This window comes from Amia ocellicauda, unplaced genomic scaffold, assembly GCF_036373705.1.
Source record: "Amia ocellicauda isolate fAmiCal2 unplaced genomic scaffold, fAmiCal2.hap1 HAP1_SCAFFOLD_162, whole genome shotgun sequence".
Classification (NCBI taxonomy): domain Eukaryota; kingdom Metazoa; phylum Chordata; class Actinopteri; order Amiiformes; family Amiidae; genus Amia; species Amia ocellicauda.
Window position 1 is genome coordinate 67,761 of NW_027102725.1, and position 18,410 is coordinate 86,170.

The window sequence follows — 18,410 nt, forward strand, 5'->3', positions numbered from 1 at the left end:
GTTAAACTTATCTGAACTTCGTCGCAGAGAGGCCTCTCTGTCTTCGGGCTCAGATCACAGCACACGGCACATGGTCCGTGTGGTTTGGAACAAAGGCAGTGCGGTTCGGCTTTGTCCAAGAACTTCCACTCAGTCGATGCAGCTGGAAGTTGGGGTTTCGCGAAATTAGAGTCTTTTCCAAACAGATTTTCCACTGGTTTGAAGGCTCCAAGGTTGTGCACAAAATCTTCTTTGTAAGCAGGGTTCCACCGTAGTTACTTGAAGACAAAGTCTTTGAGGAAAGCAGGGCCCTGTTCGTTCCAAGGGTCAAGTTTCTTAAGACTCAAATAGCTATTTAAATGACTGAACACTTTCATATACATTCGACTTACTCAATTGTCCAGCTGTAAAACTCCACTGATCAGGTGGGCACAGGCGGGCATGCGCAGTCTGTAAAGTTCTTTATTTAATAAAGTCCTTTAAAAGAATTCTTCGTACGGCTCAATCTCCTTCTCCCAGTTTAACTCTTCTGTTGCCGGCAAAGACTTGGTTGGTTTCTGGTTCCGGTTCGGGCAACAGAGCTACTGGTTGAACTGTGGCAGCGAGTTACTGGTTCAGGTGAGAGAGAAAGAGAGAGAGAGAGAAAGAGAGAGAGAGAGAGAGAGAGAGACTGTGCACTGTTCCTTATAGTCTGTCAGATCAATAGGTGATTGGTTCTTGAGTTCTTGAGATTGGATTTCGGTTTCAGCCCCCAGTGTCCTAATGGAGGGGGGCTTGATTTATGACTGATGTCAATCCATGCCATCTTTTGGAAATGCCGGTTGGCCCGGGTTCGTAGCTCTATGTCGGGATTTCGGCTCTCGTCCACTTCAAAGAGTTTTTATCACCTACAGGCCCCTTTCTCCAGACATCTCATAGCAGGATTCAACCTATTTGGCCTCTTCTCGGTGCCATCCTCCCCAAAACTGTCACTTTGATGCAAACCAGTTCCAAGCTGATGAGCAAAGGAAATCTGATAACTTTGGGGGTGGAGAGGTCTTCTTTAGATCAGTGCTTCAGCTCAGAGCCCAAATGCTCTTATCAAAATACACCCAACATAATGCTACACAGTGGAACTGCAAGGCAATTGATTAAAGGGACATGTGGTGAATTCCTTTTTATCTTTATACTGTTGTTGGATGTCTCCTGTTCCTCTAAGTCTCATTTGGCCTTGGTTTTCCCCCTCTGTGTTGAATAATCGGGCTCTAAATAGCCCCGGCGTTTCTCCTGCAGTTCTTCGTTCTTTCCACTGCTAGCGCTGCCTTTGTGCAGCTTGTTATAGGATATTGTGAACTGAACCTATTTTGCTGTGAATTTATATTTACTGCGAATAGTTTATTGTGGCTGGTCTTGGTCTGTCTGCACTAAATAAATGATATGTATCAAGGGATTATTTAGTTTGTCTGTGTACTTTTTTACTTAACCACTAAGGGCCACTCCTTGCACTTCACACATTTGCCCTTTTAATTACTCCCTTACTGACATACTTTAACATGCAATGTGCGTGTGATAATAGCTTTAGCAGCCTGTTGCCATTCAGGTGAGACAATACCTAGTAAATCCTTTTTTTTTTTTTTCATGTTGGTGCGCCGCGAAGGTTTTTGGTCTCAGCAAAGTGTGCCGTGGCATTACAACGCTTGGGAACCACTGGCTTGGCTTGTTGGGCATCCAGGTATGCACTGAGATTACGATCGGCACGATGATTGTCGTTCTCAGGAGAATTGTGTTTCTTTGCTGATCACGTTCTCTGTCGCTTTTTATACAGTTCTTACAAGTAGCACATTGGGGATGAGGAGCAGAGCATGCTGACACGCATAGCTGTGGACTTCTGCATGGCATGGGGCCACAGGTCATTCCAAGTATTTCAAGACGCCTGCAAATGTGTGGACACGTTGTGTTGGCCCAACCCTCACAGATTGTGCCAAATCAAGTAGAGATGCATGTTGTGCTGTTCTAAAGTGACACGTCGTCAACGGCAAAAACATCTCTCAGAGTTCCTGGCTTGACTTGCCTCTGGAAGACAACACTTGCCCAGGCTGGATATTTGACGAAAGAAGCAAAGAGGACTAGACACCTTGCCTAGACGCAACTGCATATTTCATTGTCACCTGGAAGGCCATCCAGGCTTTTCACCATCATGGCCCTCGGTCAACAAGGCGCCCGAACAGGGACTCGAACCCTGGACCCTCAGATTAAAAGTCTGATGCTCTAACACACAAATCGTTAAACAAAAAAGGTTATAAACACATTAACTACAATACCGGTTAGTAAGACGAAGGTGAGTCTCTCGTTAGTATTGTTAGTCAGACATTAAATAACTACGCAGGTTAGTATTTATGTCAGGTAACTTCTCGTTATATATATATCAGTCTCATTTACGTTTAGGTGCCGAGAAAGATCCTATCGTTACTTGTTACCACAATTTCCCTTAACTGATTATTATTCAATGATCAAGGATAGGCAGGGCCACCAATAATCTAACGTCTATTGACTTGTGTCAATTTCAGACTAAACAGTTAAACAGGAATGAGAAGATATTTCTCGGGGTTGACAGATTTTATTTCTAAAATTATCAACAAAACAGTTTAATGCAACACACATTTATATTTAAGAAAACGAAATGATATTACACATTCTAGAGTTTTGAATCACAGAATAACATTTCTAATTGATTTCTCAAATGTCATGAATCATGAACTCCAAACTGTTAAACTTATCTGAACTTCGTCGCAGAGAGGCCTCTCTGTCTTCGGGCTCAGATCACAGCACACGGCATATGGTCCGTGTGGTTTGGAACAAAGGCAGTGCGGTTCGGCTTTGTCCAAGAACTTCCACTCAGTCGATGCACCTGGAAATTGGGGTTTCGCGAAATTAGAGTCTTTTCCAAACAGATTTTCCACTGGTTTGAAGGCTCCAAGGTTGTGCACAAAATCTTCTTTGTAAGCAGGGTTCCACCGTAGTTACTTGAAGACAAAGTCTTTGAGGAAAGCAGGGCCCTGTTCGTTCCAAGGGTCAAGTTTCTTAAGACTCAAATAGCTATTTAAATGACTGAACACTTTCATATACATTCGACTTACTCAATTGTCCAGCTGTAAAACTCCACTGATCAGGTGGGCACAGGCGGGCATGCGCAGTCTGTAAAGTTCTTTCTTTAATATAGTCCTTTAATAGAATTCTTCGTACGGCTCAATCTACTTCTCCCAGTTTAACTCTTCTGTTGCCGGCAAAGACTTGGTTGGTTTCTGGTTCCGGTTCGGGCAACAGAGCTACAGGTTGAGCTGTGGCAGCGAGTTACTGGTTCAGGTGAGAGAGAAAGAGAGAGAGAGAGAAAGAGAGAGAGAGAGAGAGACTGTGCACTGTTCCTTATAGTCTGTCAGATCAGTAGGTGATTGGTTCTTGAGTTCTTGAGATTGGATTTCGGTTTCAGCCCCCAGTGTCCTAATGGAGGGGGGCTTGATTTATGACTGATGTCAATCCATGCCATCATTTGGAAATGCCGGTTGGCCCGGGTTCGTAGCTCTATGTCGGGATTTCGGCTCTCGTCCACTTCAAAGAGTTTTTATCACCTACAGGCCCCTTTCTCCAGACATCTCATAGCAGGATTCAACCTATTTGGCCTCTTCTCGGTGCCATCCTCCCCAAAACTGTCACTTTGATGCAAACCAGTTCCAAGCTGATGAGCAAAGGAAATCTGATAACTTTGGGGGTGAAGAGGTCTTCTTTAGATCAGTGCTTCAGCTCAGAGCCCAAATGCTCTTATCAAAATACACCCAACATAACGCTACACAGTGGAACTGCAAGGCAATTGATTAAAGGGACATGTGGTGAATTCCTTTTCATCTTTATACTGTTGTTGGATGTCTCCTGTTCCTCTAAGTCTCATTTGGCTTTGGTTTCCCCCCTCTGTGTTGAATAATCGGGATCTAAATAGCCCCGGCGTTTCTTCTGCAGTTCTTCGTTCTTTCCACTGCTAGCGCTGCCTTTGTGAAGGCAGATGGTGCTTGTGAGAAGTCAACAGCATGTCCACCGAAAAGGGTGTCTGACTCCTGGTTTTGGATCCGGAAGGGTTGATAACAGACCGAAATGGTTACAATATGATACTGCTTAGATTAACTGTGGATATGTATTGTGATCGTGCTCGGCTCAGGTGTGCGTTCAGTCTGCACACAAAACATTTCGGTCGCGAAACGTCTAATCAAATCGAATAAAATGGCGGGGATAGCATGTTTGATCCGTGTGCTATTGTTTCTCAACAATTGTAATGCCCTTTGTAACGTTTAACTACTTCGTTAAATACAGCTTGTTATAGGATATTGTGAACTGAACCTATTTTGCTGTGAATTTATATTTACTGCGAATAGTTTATTGTGGCTGGTCTTGGTCTGTCTGCACTAAATAAATGATTTGTATCAAGGGATTATTTAGTTTGTCTGTGTACTTTTTTACCTAACCACTAAGGGCCACTCCTTGCACTTCACACATTTGCCCTTTTAATTACTCCCTTACTGACATACTTTAACATGCAATGTGCGTGTGATAATAGTTTTAGCAGCCTGTTGCCATTCAGGTGAGACAATACCTAGTAAATCCTTTTTTTTTTTTTTCATGTTGGTGCGCCGCGAAGGTTTTTGGTCTCAGCAAAGTGTGCCGTGGCATTACAACGCTTGGGAACCACTGGCTTGGCTTGTTGGGCATCCAGGTATGCACTGAGATTACGATCGGCACGATGATTGTCGTTCTCAGGAGAATTGTGTTTCTTTGCTGATCATGTTCTCTGTCGCTTTTTACAAAGTTCTTACAAGTGGCACATTGGGGATGAGGAGCAGAGCATGCTGACACGCATAGCTGTGGACTTCTGCATGGCATGGGGCCACAGGTCATTCCAAGTATTTCAAGACGCCTGCAAATGTGTGGACACGTTGTGTTGGCCCAACCCTCACAGATTGTGCCAAGTCAAGTAGAGATGCATGTTGTGCTGTTCTAAAGTGACACGTCGTCAACGGCAAAAACATCTCTCAGAGTTCCTGGCTTGACTTGCCTCTGGAAGACAACACTTGCCCAGGCTGGATATTTGCCGAAAGAAGCAAAGAGGACTAGACACCTTGCCTAGACACAACTGCATATTTCATTGGCACCTGGAAGGCCATCCAGGCTTTTCACCATCATGGCCCTCGGTCAACAAGGCACCCGAACAGGGACTCGAACCCTGGACCCTCAGATTAAAAGTCTGATGCTCTACCGGCTGAGCTACCCGGGCTTCAGTGAAGTGCTTCACAATGTGTTGGCTTCATGATTGTTCCAGACCGCTTTCTGGCCGGTTTAGAAAACTGGGCTCAGGGTGAAAAGGGCCACATGCATATGAGATGTTTGGGCAATGCGAGTTCTCCACAGCAAATCCGAATTTCCGGTGTTTTCTCCTTGTCCTCATGCAATTCCAATGGCTTGACATTTGGGAGCTCGTCCAAAACCGATGTCAAACCATAATCACGCCTTCCTTCGAGCCGGAATTGAACCAGCGACCTAAGGATGCCCGCTGTCTGAAACCTACAGTCCTCCGCTCTACCAACTGAGCTATCGAAGGGAAGATTCTCACCGTCTTCCCCTGGCAGTCTCAGTGGCCGTGCAAAGCCAAGAAGCACCGTGGCTTGGCTCAGTGGTTTTCAACCCGTGTGCCGTGAGGACTACCCAATTGTGTCGTGAGATTTTTATCCCCTGAAAAATATTATGTCATTTTGTTTGGTCAACTTCATAAATCTTGTATCAAATCAAACTTATTCAAATGTGTGAAAATATTACATTTATACATCACCTGTAGAAAGCGTTTCATAACTGAAATGTTGTGTTTGCCGGACTGAACGCACACCTACACTGAGTTGCAGTGCTATCAGTTGTATCGTAAGGTACACTTATAAATTTCAATTTAAGAAGTGAATTTATAGTATCACCTTATCACGAATCCTGGAATCTTGTAGAACTCAATTTCTGTAATAATTGGACACAGACACCAATTCCAAAGATATAAATTGTTAAATTTATTCAAAAACAAAGACTAAATGTAGCACTACACTAATTATACAAAAGGGAAAAGCTAATTAAAATTCAACTCTAGATCAACAAATCAAAGACAAATCACTTCCGTGACCAAATCAAAGACCATGGGATCGCATATGATAACACACAAATCGTTAAACAAAAAAGGTTATAAACACATTAACTACAATACCGGTTAGTAAGACGAAGGTGAGTCTCTCGTTAGTATTGTTAGTCAGACATTAAATAACTACGCAGGTTAGTATTTATGTCAGGTAACTTCTCGTTATATATATATCAGTCTCATTTACGTTTAGGTGCCGAGAAAGATCCTATCATTACTTGTTACCACAATTTCCCTTAACTGATTATTATTCAATGATCAAGGATAGGCAGGGCCACCAATAATCTAACGTCTATTGACTTGTGTCAATTTCAGACTAAACAGTTAAACAGGAATGAGAAGATATTTCTCGGGGTTGACAGATTTTATTTCTAAAATTATCAACAAAACAGTTTAATGCAACACACATTTATATTTAAGAAAACTAAATGATATTACACATTCTAGAGTTTTGAATCACAGAATAACATTTCTAATTGATTTCTCAAATGTCATGAATCATGAACTCCAAACTGTTAAACTTATCTGAACTTCGTCGCAGAGAGGCCTCTCTGTCTTCGGGCTCAGATCACAGCACACGGCACATGGTCCGTGTGGTTTGGAACAAAGGCAGTGCGGTTCGGCTTTGTCCAAGAACTTCCACTCAGTCGATGCACCTGGAAATTGGGGTTTCGCGAAATTAGAGTCTTTTCCAAACAGATTTTCCACTGGTTTGAAGGCTCCAAGGTTGTGCACAAAATCTTCTTTGTAAGCAGGGTTCCACCGTAGTTACTTGAAGACAAAGTCTTTGAGGAAAGCAGGGCCCTGTTCGTTCCAAGGGTCAAGTTTCTTAAGACTCAAATAGCTATTTAAATGACTGAACACTTTCATATACATTCGACTTACTCAATTGTCCAGCTGTAAAACTCCACTGATCAGGTGGGCACAGGCGGGCATGCGCAGTCTGTAAAGTTCTTTATTTAATAAAGTCCTTTAAAAGAATTCTTCGTACGGCTCAATCTCCTTCTCCCAGTTTAACTCTTCTGTTGCCGGCAAAGACTTGGTTGGTTTCTGGTTCCGGTTCGGGCAACAGAGCTACAGGTTGAGCTGTGGCAGCGAGTTACTGGTTCAGGTGAGAGAGAAAGAGAGAGAGAGAGAGAGAGAGACTGTGCACTGTTCCTTATAGTCTGTCAGATCAATAGGTGATTGGTTCTTGAGTTCTTGAGATTGGATTTCGGTTTCAGCCCCCAGTGTCCTAATGGGGAGGGGCTTGATTTATGACTGATGTCAATCCATGCCATCTTTTGGAAATGCCGGTTGGCCCGGGTTCGTAGCTCTATGTCGGGATTTCGGCTCTCGTCCACTTCAAAGAGTTTTTATCACCTACAGGCCCCTTTCTCCAGACATCTCATAGCAGGATTCAACCTATTTGGCCTCTTCTCGGTGCCATCCTCCCCAAAACTGTCACTTTGATGCAAACCAGTTCCAAGCTGATGAGCAAAGGAAATCTGATAACTTTGGGGGTGGAGAGGTCTTCTTTAGATCAGTGCTTCAGCTCAGAGCCCAAATGCTCTTATCAAAATACACCCAACATAACGCTACACAGTGGAACTGCAAGGCAATTGATTAAAGGGACATGTGGTGAATTCCTTTTTATCTCTATACTGTTGTTGGATGTCTCCTCTTCCTCTAAGTCTCATTTGGCCTTGGTTTTCCCCCTCTGTGTTGAATAATCGGGCTCTAAATAGCCCCGGCGTTTCTCCTGCAGTTCTTCGTTCTTTCCACTGCTAGCGATGCCTTTGTGCAGCTTGTTATAGGATATTGTGAACTGAACCTATTTTGCTGTGAATTTATATTTACTGCGAATAGTTTATTGTGGCTGGTCTTGGTCTGTCTGCACTAAATAAATGATTTGTATCAAGGGATTATTTAGTTTGTCTGTGTACTTTTTTACCTAACCACTAAGGGCCACTCCTTGCACTTCACACATTTGCCCTTTTAATTACTCCCTTACTGACATACTTTAACATGCAATGTGCGTGTGATAATAGTTTTAGCAGCCTGTTGCCATTCAGGTGAGACAATACCTAGTAAATCCTTTTTTTTTTTTTTCATGTTGGTGCGCCGCGAAGGTTTTTGGTCTCAGCAAAGTGTGCCGTGGCATTACAACGCTTGGGAACCACTGGCTTGGCTTGTTGGGCATCCAGGTATGCACTGAGATTACGATCGGCACGATGATTGTCGTTCTCAGGAGAATTGTGTTTCTTTGCTGATCATGTTCTCTGTCGCTTTTTACAAAGTTCTTACAAGTGGCACATTGGGGATGAGGCATAGCTGTGGACTTCTGCATGGCATGGGGCCACAGGTCATTCCAAGTATTTCAAGACGCCTGCAAATGTGTGGACACGTTGTGTTGGCCCAACCCTCACAGATTGTGCCAAGTCAAGTAGAGATGCATGTTGTGCTGTTCTAAAGTGACACGTCGTCAACGGCAAAAACATCTCTCAGAGTTCCTGGCTTGACTTGCCTCTGGAAGACAACACTTGCCCAGGCTGGATATTTGCCGAAAGAAGCAAAGAGGACTAGACACCTTGCCTAGACGCAACTGCATATTTCATTGTCACCTGGAAGGCCATCCAGGCTTTTCACCACCATGGCCCTCGGTCAACAAGGCGCCCGAACAGGGACTCGAACCCTGGACCCTCAGATTAAAAGTCTGATGCTCTAACACACAAATCGTTAAACAAAAAAGGTTATAAACACATTAACTACAATACCGGTTAGTAAGACGAAGGTGAGTCTCTCGTTAGTATTGTTAGTCAGACATTAAATAACTACGCAGGTTAGTATTTATGTCAGGTAACTTCTCGTTATATATATATCAGTCTCATTTACGTTTAGGTGCCGAGAAAGATCCTATCGTTACTTGTTACCACAATTTCCCTTAACTGATTATTATTCAATGATCAAGGATAGGCAGGGCCACCAATAATCTAACGTCTATTGACTTGTGTCAATTTCAGACTAAACAGTTAAACAGGAATGAGAAGATATTTCTCAGGGTTGACAGATTTTATTTCTAAAATTATCAACAAAACAGTTTAATGCAACACACATTTATATTTAAGAAAACTAAATGATATTACACATTCTAGAGTTTTGAATCACAGAATAACATTTCGAATTGATTTCTCAAATGTCATGAATCATGAACTCCAAACTGTTAAACTTATCTGAACTTCGTCGCAGAGAGGCCTCTCTGTCTTCGGGCTCAGATCACAGCACACGGCACATGGTCCGTGTGGTTTGGAACAAAGGCAGTGCGGTTCGGCTTTGTCCAAGAACTTCCACTCAGTCGATGCACCTGGAAATTGGGGTTTCGCGAAATTAGAGTCTTTTCCAAACAGATTTTCCACTGGTTTGAAGGCTCCAAGGTTGTGCACAAAATCTTCTTTGTAAGCAGGGTTCCACCGTAGTTACTTGAAGACAAAGTCTTTGAGGAAAGCAGGGCCCTGTTCGTTCCAAGGGTCAAGTTTCTTAAGACTCAAATAGCTATTTAAATGACTGAACACTTTCATATACATTCGACTTACTCAATTGTCCAGCTGTAAAACTCCACTGATCAGGTGGGCACAGGCGGGCATGCGCAGTCTGTAAAGTTCTTTATTTAATAAAGTCCTTTAAAAGAATTCTTCGTACGGCTCAATCTCCTTCTCCCAGTTTAACTCTTCTGTTGCCGGCAAAGACTTGGTTGGTTTCTGGTTCCGGTTCGGGCAACAGAGCTACAGGTTGAGCTGTGGCAGCGAGTTACTGGTTCAGGTGAGAGAGAAAGAGAGAGAGAGAGAAAGAGAGAGAGAGAGAGAGAGAGAGAGACTGTGCACTGTTCCTTATAGTCTGTCAGATCAATAGGTGATTGGTTCTTGAGTTCTTGAGATTGGATTTCGGTTTCAGCCCCCAGTGTCCTAATGGAGGGGGGCTTGATTTATGACTGATGTCAATCCATGCCATCTTTTGGAAATGCCGGTTGGCCCGGGTTCGTAGCACTATGTCGGGATTTCGGCTCTCGTCCACTTCAAAGAGTTTTTATCACCTACAGGCCCCTTTCTCCAGACATCTCATAGCAGGATTCAACCTATTTGGCCTCTTCTCGGTGCCATCCTCCCCAAAACTGTCACTTTGATGCAAACCAGTTCCAAGCTGATGAGCAAAGGAAATCTGATAACTTTGGGGGTGGAGAGGTCTTCTTTAGATCAGTGCTTCAGCTCAGAGCCCAAATGCTCTTATCAAAATACACCCAACATAACGCTACACAGTGGAACTGCAAGGCAATTGATTAAAGGGACATGTGGTGAATTCCTTTTTATCTTTATACTGTTGTTGGATGTCTCCTGTTCCTCTAAGTCTCATTTGGCCTTGGTTTTCCCCCTCTGTGTTGAATAATCGGGCTCTAAATAGCACCGGCGTTTCTCCTGCAGTTCTTCGTTCTTTCCACTGCTAGCGCTGCCTTTGTGAAGGCAGATGGTGCTTGTGAGAAGTCAACAGCATGTCCACCGAAAAGGGTGTCTGACTCCTGGTTTTGGATCCGGAAGGGTTGATAACAGACCGAAACGGTTACAATATGATACTGCTTAGATTAACTGTGGATATGTATAGTGATCGTGCTCGGCTCAGGTGTGCGTTCAGTCTGCACACAAAACATTTCGGTCGCGAAACGTCTAATCAAATCGAATAAAATGGCGGGGATAGCATGTTTGATCCGTGTGCTATTGTTTTTCAACAATTGTAATGCCCTTTGTAACGTTTAACTACTTCGTTAAATACAGCTTGTTATAGGATATTGTGAACTGAACCTATTTTGCTGTGAATTTATATTTACTGCGAATAGTTTATTGTGGCTGGTCTTGGTCTGTCTGCACTAAATAAATGATTTGTATCAAGGGATTATTTAGTTTGTCTGTGTACTTTTTTACCTAACCACTAAGGGCCACTCCTTGCACTTCACACATTTGCCCTTTTAATTACTCCCTTACTGACATACTTTAACATGCAATGTGCGTGTGATAATAGTTTTAGCAGCCTGTTGCCATTCAGGTGAGACAATACCTAGTAAATCCTTTTTTTTTTTTTTCATGTTGGTGCGCCGCGAAGGTTTTTGGTCTCAGCAAAGTGTGCCGTGGCATTACAACGCTTGGGAACCACTGGCTTGGCTTGTTGGGCATCCAGGTATGCACTGAGATTACGATCGGCACGATGATTGTCGTTCTCAGGAGAATTGTGTTTCTTTGCTGATCATGTTCTCTGTCGCTTTTTACAAAGTTCTTACAAGTGGCACATTGGGGATGAGGAGCAGAGCATGCTGACACGCATAGCTGTGGACTTCTGCATGGCATGGGGCCACAGGTCATTCCAAGTATTTCAAGACGCCTGCAAATGTGTGGACACGTTGTGTTGGCCCAACCCTCACAGATTGTGCCAAGTCAAGTAGAGATGCATGTTGTGCTGTTCTAAAGTGACACGTCGTCAACGGCAAAAACATCTCTCAGAGTTCCTGGCTTGACTTGCCTCTGGAAGACAACACTTGCCCAGGCTGGATATTTGCCGAAAGAAGCAAAGAGGACTAGACACCTTGCCTAGACGCAACTGCATATTTCATTGTCACCTGGAAGGCCATCCAGGCTTTTCACCATCATGGCCCTCGGTCAACAAGGCGCCCGAACAGGGACTCGAACCCTGGACCCTCAGATTAAAAGTCTGATGCTCTACCGGCTGAGCTACCCGGGCTTCAGTGAAGTGCTTCACAATGTGTTGGCTTCATGATTGTTCCAGACCGCTTTCTGGCCTGTTTAGAAAACTGGGCTCAGGGTGAAAAGGGTCACATGCATATGAGATGTTTGGGCAATGCGAGTTCTCCACAGCAAATCCGAATTTCCGGTGTTTTCTCCTTGTCCTCATGCAATTCCAATGGCTTGACATTTGGGAGCTCGTCCAAAACCGATGTCAAACCATAATCACGCCTTCCTTCGAGCCGGAATTGAACCAGCGACCTAAGGATGCCCGCTGCCTGAAACCTACAGTCCTCCGCTCTACCAATTGAGCTATCGAAGTGAAGCTTCTCACCATCTTCCCCTGGCAGTCTCAGTGGCCGTGCAAAGCCAAGAAGCACCGTGGCTTGGCTCAGTGGTTTTCAACCCGTGTGCCGTGAGGACTACCCAATTGTGTCGTGAGATTTTTATCCCCTGAAAAATATTATGTCATTTTGTTTGGTCAACTTCATAAATCTTGTATCAAATCAAACTTATTCAAATGTGTGAAAATATTACATTTATACATCACCTGTAGAAAGCGTTTCATAACTGAAATGTTGTGTTTGCCGGACTGAACGCACACCTACACTGAGTTGCAGTGCTATCAGTTGTATCGTAAGGTACACTTATAAATTTCAATTTAAGAAGTGAATTTATAGTATCACCTCATCACGAATCCTGGAATCTTGTAGAACTCAATTTCTGTAATAATTGGACACAGACACAAATTCCAAAGATATAAATTGTTAAATTTATTCAAAAACAAAGACTAAATGTAGCACTACACTAATTATACAAAAGGGAAAAGCTAATCAAAATTCAACTCTAGATCAACAAATCAAAGACAAATCACTTCCGTGACCAAATCAAAGACCATGGGATCGCATATGATAACACACAAATCGTTAAACAAAAAATGTTATAAACACATTAACTACAATACCGGTTAGTAAGACGAAGGTGAGTCTCTCGTTAGTATTGTTAGTCAGACATTAAATAACTACGCAGGTTAGTATTTATGTCAGGTAACTTCTCGTTATATATATATCAGTCTCATTTACGTTTAGGTGCCGAGAAAGATCCTATCGTTACTTGTTACCACAATTTCCCTTAACTGATTATTATTCAATGATCAAGGATAGGCAGGGCCACCAATAATCTAACGTCTATTGACTTGTGTCAATTTCATACTAAACAGTTAAACAGGAATGAGAAGATATTTCTCGGGGTTGACAGATTTTATTTCTAAAATTATCAACAAAACAGTTTAATGCAACACACATTTATATTTAAGAAAACTAAATGATATTACACATTCTAGAGTTATGAATCACAGAATAACATTTCTAATTGATTTCTCAAATGTCATGAATCATGAACTCCAAACTGTTAAACTTATCTGAACTTCGTCGCAGAGAGGCCTCTCTGTCTTCGGGCTCAGATCACAGCACACGGCACATGGTCCGTGTGGTTTGGAACAAAGGCAGTGCGGTTCGGCTTTGTCCAAGAACTTCCACTCAGTCGATGCACCTGGAAGTTGGGGTTTCGCGAAATTAGAGTCTTTTCCAAACAGATTTTCCACTGGTTTGAAGGCTCCAAGGTTGTGCACAAAATCTTCTTTGTAAGCAGGGTTCCACCGTAGTTACTTGAAGACAAAGTCTTTGAGGAAAGCAGGGCCCTGTTCGTTCCAAGGGTCAAGTTTCTTAAGACTCAAATAGCTATTTAAATGACTGAACACTTTCATATACATTCGACTTACTCAATTGTCCAGCTGTAAAACTCCACTGATCAGGTGGGCACAGGCGGGCATGCGCAGTCTGTAAAGTTCTTTATTTAATAAAGTCCTTTAAAAGAATTCTTCGTACGGCTCAATCTCCTTCTCCCAGTTTAACTCTTCTGTTGCCGGCAAAGACTTGGTTGGTTTCTGGTTCCGGTTCGGGCAACAGAGCTACAGGTTGAGCTGTGGCAGCGAGTTACTGGTTCAGGTGAGAGAGAAAGAGAGAGAGAGAGAAAGAGAGAGAGAGAGAGAGACTGTGCACTGTTCCTTATAGTCTGTCAGATCAATAGGTGATTGGTTCTTGAGTTCTTGAGATTGGATTTCGGTTTCAGCCCCCAGTGTCCTAATGGAGGGGGGCTTGATTTATGACTGATGTCAATCCATGCCATCTTTTGGAAATGCCGGTTGGCCCGGGTTCGTAGCTCTATGTCGGGATTTCGGCTCTCGTCCACTTCAAAGAGTTTTTATCACCTACAGGCATCTTTCTCCAGACATCTCATAGCAGGATTCAACCTATTTGGCCTCTTCTCGGTGCCATCCTCCCCAAAACTGTCACTTTGATGCAAACCAGTTCCAAGCTGATGAGCAAAGGAAATCTGATAACTTTGGGGGTGGAGAGGTCTTCTTTAGATCAGTGCTTCAGCTCAGAGCCCAAATGCTCTTATCAAAATACACCCAACATAACGCTACACAGTGGAACTGCAAGGCAATTGATTAAAGGGACATGTGGTGAATTCCTTTTTATCTTTATACTGTTGTTGGATGTCTCCTGTTCCTCTAAGTCTCATTTGGCCTTGGTTTTCCCCCTCTGTGTTGAATAATCGGGCTCTAAATAGCCCCGGCGTTTCTCCTGCAGTTCTTCATTCTTTCCACTGCTAGCGCTGCCTTTGTGCAGCTTGTTATAGGATATTGTGAACTGAACCTATTTTGCTGTGAATTTATATTTACTGCGAATAGTTTATTGTGGCTGGTCTTGGTCTGTCTGCACTAAATAAATGATTTGTATCAAGGGATTATTTAGTTTGTCTGTGTACTTTTTTACCAAACCACTAAGGACCACTCCTTGCACTTCACACATTTGCCCTTTTAATTACTCCCTTACTGACATACTTTAACATGCAATGTGCGTGTGATAATAGTTTTAGCAGCCTGTTGCCATTCAGGTGAGACAATACCTAGTAAATCCTTTTTTTTTTTTTTCATGTTGGTGCGCCGCGAAGGTTTTTGGTCTCAGCAAAGTGTGCCGTGGCATTACAACGCTTGGGAACCACTGGCTTGGCTTGTTGGGCATCCAGGTATGCACTGAGATTACGATCGGCACGATGATTGTCGTTCTCAGGAGAATTGTGTTTCTTTGCTGATCACGTTCTCTGTCGCTTTTTACACAGTTCTTACAAGTGGCACATTGGGGATGAAGAGCAGAGCATGCTGACACGCATAGCTGTGGACTTCTGCATGGCATGGGGCCACAGGTCATTCCAAGTATTTCAAGACGCCTGCAAATGTGTGGACACGTTGTGTTGGCCCAACCCTCACAGATTGTGCCAAGTCAAGTAGAGATGCATGTTGTGCTGTTATAAAGTGACACGTCGTCAACGGCAAAAACATCTCTCAGAGTTCCTGGCTTGACTTGCCTCTGGAAGACAACACTTGCCCAGGCTGGATATTTGCCGAAAGAAGCAAAGAGGACTAGACACCTTGCCTAGACGCAACTGCATATTTCATTGTCACCTGGAAGGCCATCCAGGCTTTTCACCATCATGGCCCTCGGTCAACAAGGCGCCCGAACAGGGACTCGAACCCTGGACCCTCAGATTAAAAGTCTGATGCTCTAACACACAAATCGTTAAACAAAAAAGGTTATAAACACATTAACTACAATACCGGTTAGTAAGACGAAGGTGAGTCTCTCGTTAGTATTGTTAGTCAGACATTAAATAACTACGCAGGTTAGTATTTATGTCAGGTAACTTCTCGTTATATATATATCAGTCTCATTTACGTTTAGGTGCCGAGAAAGATCCTATCGTTACTTGTTACCACAATTTCCCTTAACTGATTATTATTCAATGATCAAGGATAGGCAGGGCCACCAATAATCTAACGTCTATTGACTTGTGTCAATTTCAGACTAAACAGTTAAACAGGAATGAGAAGATATTTCTCGGGGTTGACAGATTTTATTTCTAAAATTATCAACAAAACAGTTTAATGCAACACACATTTATATTTAAGAAAACTAAATGATATTACACATTCTAGAGTTATGAATCACAGAATAACATTTCTAATTGATTTCTCAAATGTCATGAATCATGAACTCCAAACTGTTAAACTTATCTGAACTTCGTCGCAGAGAGGCCTCTCTGTCTTCGGGCTCAGATCACAGCACACGGCACATGGTCCGTGTGGTTTGGAACAAAGGCAGTGCGGTTCGGCTTTGTCCAAGAACTTCCACTCAGTCGATGCACCTGGAAGTTGGGGTTTCGCGAAATTAGAGTCTTTTCCAAACAGATTTTCCACTGGTTTGAAGGCTCCAAGGTTGTGCACAAAATCTTCTTTGTAAGCAGGGTTCCACCGTAGTTACTTGAAGACAAAGTCTTTGAGGAAAGCAGGGCCCTGTTCGTTCCAAGGGTCAAGTTTCTTAAGACTCAAATAGCTATTTAAATGACTGAACACTTTCATATACATTCGACTTACTCAATTGTCCAGCTGTAAAACTCCACTGATCAGGTGGGCACAGGCGGGCATGCGCAGTCTGTAAAGTTCTTTATTTAATAAAGTCCTTTAAAAGAATTCTTCGTACGGCTCAATCTCCTTCTCCCAGTTTAACTCTTCTGTTGCCGGCAAAGACTTGGTTGGTTTCTGGTTCCGGTTCGGGCAACAGAGCTACAGGTTGAGCTGTGGCAGCGAGTTACTGGTTCAGGTGAGAGAGAGAGAGAGAGAGAGAGAGAGACTGTGCACTGTTCCTTATAGTCTGTCAGATCAATAGGTGATTGGTTCTTGAGTTCTTGAGATTGGATTTCGGTTTCAGCCCCCAGTGTCCTAATGGAGGGGGGCTTGATTTATGACTGATGTCAATCCATGCCATCTTTTGGAAATGCCGGTTGGCCCGGGTTCGTAGCTCTATGTCGGGATTTCGGCTCTCGTCCACTTCAAAGAGTTTTTATCACCTACAGGCCCCTTTCTCCAGACATCTCATAGCAGGATTCAACCTATTTGGCCTCTTCTCGGTGCCATCCACCCCAAAACTGTCACTTTGATGCAAACCGGTTCCAAGCTGATGAGCAAAGGAAATCTGATAACTTTGGGGGTGGAGAGGTCTTCTTTAGATCAGTGCTTCAGCTCAGAGCCCAAATGCTCTTATCAAAATACACCCAACATAACGCTACACAGTGGAACTGCAAGGCAATTGATTAAAGGGACATGTGGTGAATTCCTTTTTATCTTTATACTGTTGTTGGATGTCTCCTGTTCCTCTAAGTCTCATTTGGCCCTGGTTTTCCCCCTCTGTGTTGAATAATCGGGCTCTAAATAGCCCCGGCGTTTCTCCTGCAGTTCTTCGTTCTTTCCACTGCTAGCGCTGCCTTTGTGCAGCTTGTTATAGGATATTGTGAACTGAACCTATTTTGCTGTGAATTTATATTTACTGCGAATAGTTTATTGTGGCTGGTCTTGGTCTGTCTGCACTAAATAAATGATTTGTATCAAGGGATTATTTAGTTTGTCTGTGTACTTTTTTACCTAACCACTAAGGGCCACTCCTTGCACTTCACACATTTGCCCTTTTAATTACTCCCTTACTGACATACTTTAACATGCAATGTGCGTGTGATAATAGTTTTAGCAGCCTGTTGCCATTCAGGTGAGACAATACCTAGTAAATCCTTTTTTTTTTTTTTCATGTTGGTGCGCCGCGAAGGTTTTTGGTCTCAGCAAAGTGTTCCGTGGCATTACAACGCTTGGGAACCACTGGCTTGGCTTGTTGGGCATCCAGGTATGCACTGAGATTACGATCGGCACGATGATTGTCGTTCTCAGGAGAATTGTGTTTCTTTGCTGATCACGTTCTCTGTCGCTTTTTACACAGTTCTTACAAGTGGCACATTGGGGATGAAGAGCAGAGCATGCTGACACGCATAGCTGTGGACTTCTGCATGGCATGGGGCCACAGGTCATTCCAAGTATTTCAAGACGCCTGCAAATGTGTGGACACGTTGTGTTGGCCCAACCCTCACAGATTGTGCCAAGTCAAGTAGAGATGCATGTTGTGCTGTTCTAAAGTGACATGTCGTCAACGGCAAAAACATCTCTCAGAGTTCCTGACTTGACTTGCATCTGGAAGACAACACTTGCCCAGGCTGGATATTTGCCGAAAGAAGCAAAGAGGACTAGACACCTTGCCTAGACGCAACTGCATATTTCATTGTCACCTGGAAGGCCATCCAGGCTTTTCACCCTCATGGCCCTCGGTCAACAAGGCGCCCGAACAGGGACTCGAACCCTGGACCCTCAGATTAAAAGTCTGATGCTCTAACACACAAATCGTTAAACAAAAAAGGTTATAAACACATTAACTACAATACCGGTTAGTAAGACGAAGGTGAGTCTCTCGTTAGTATTGTTAGTCAGACATTAAATAACTACGCAGGTTAGTATTTATGTCAGGTAACTTCTC

The 18,410-nt window shown here is 43.3% G+C and overlaps 4 non-coding genes across 4 annotated transcripts; all 4 read right to left on the bottom strand.

Moving 5' to 3' along the window:
* Nucleotides 1–5,202: 5,202 nt before the first annotated feature.
* trnak-uuu (transfer RNA lysine (anticodon UUU)) lies at nucleotides 5,203–5,275 on the bottom strand. The gene has a single exon. It is a non-coding gene; the product is annotated as a tRNA-Lys (tRNA).
* Nucleotides 5,276–5,510: 235 nt separating this feature from the next.
* trnay-gua (transfer RNA tyrosine (anticodon GUA)) lies at nucleotides 5,511–5,599 on the bottom strand. The gene is given in 2 exon segments: nucleotides 5,511–5,546; nucleotides 5,563–5,599. It is a non-coding gene; the product is annotated as a tRNA-Tyr (tRNA).
* A 6,260-nt stretch (nucleotides 5,600–11,859) lies between these two features.
* Nucleotides 11,860–11,932, bottom strand: trnak-uuu (transfer RNA lysine (anticodon UUU)). Its single transcript has one exon. It is a non-coding gene; the product is annotated as a tRNA-Lys (tRNA).
* A 235-nt stretch (nucleotides 11,933–12,167) lies between these two features.
* On the bottom strand, nucleotides 12,168–12,256 carry trnay-gua (transfer RNA tyrosine (anticodon GUA)). Its single transcript is given in 2 exon segments — nucleotides 12,168–12,203; nucleotides 12,220–12,256. It is a non-coding gene; the product is annotated as a tRNA-Tyr (tRNA).
* Nucleotides 12,257–18,410: the final 6,154 nt, after the last annotated feature.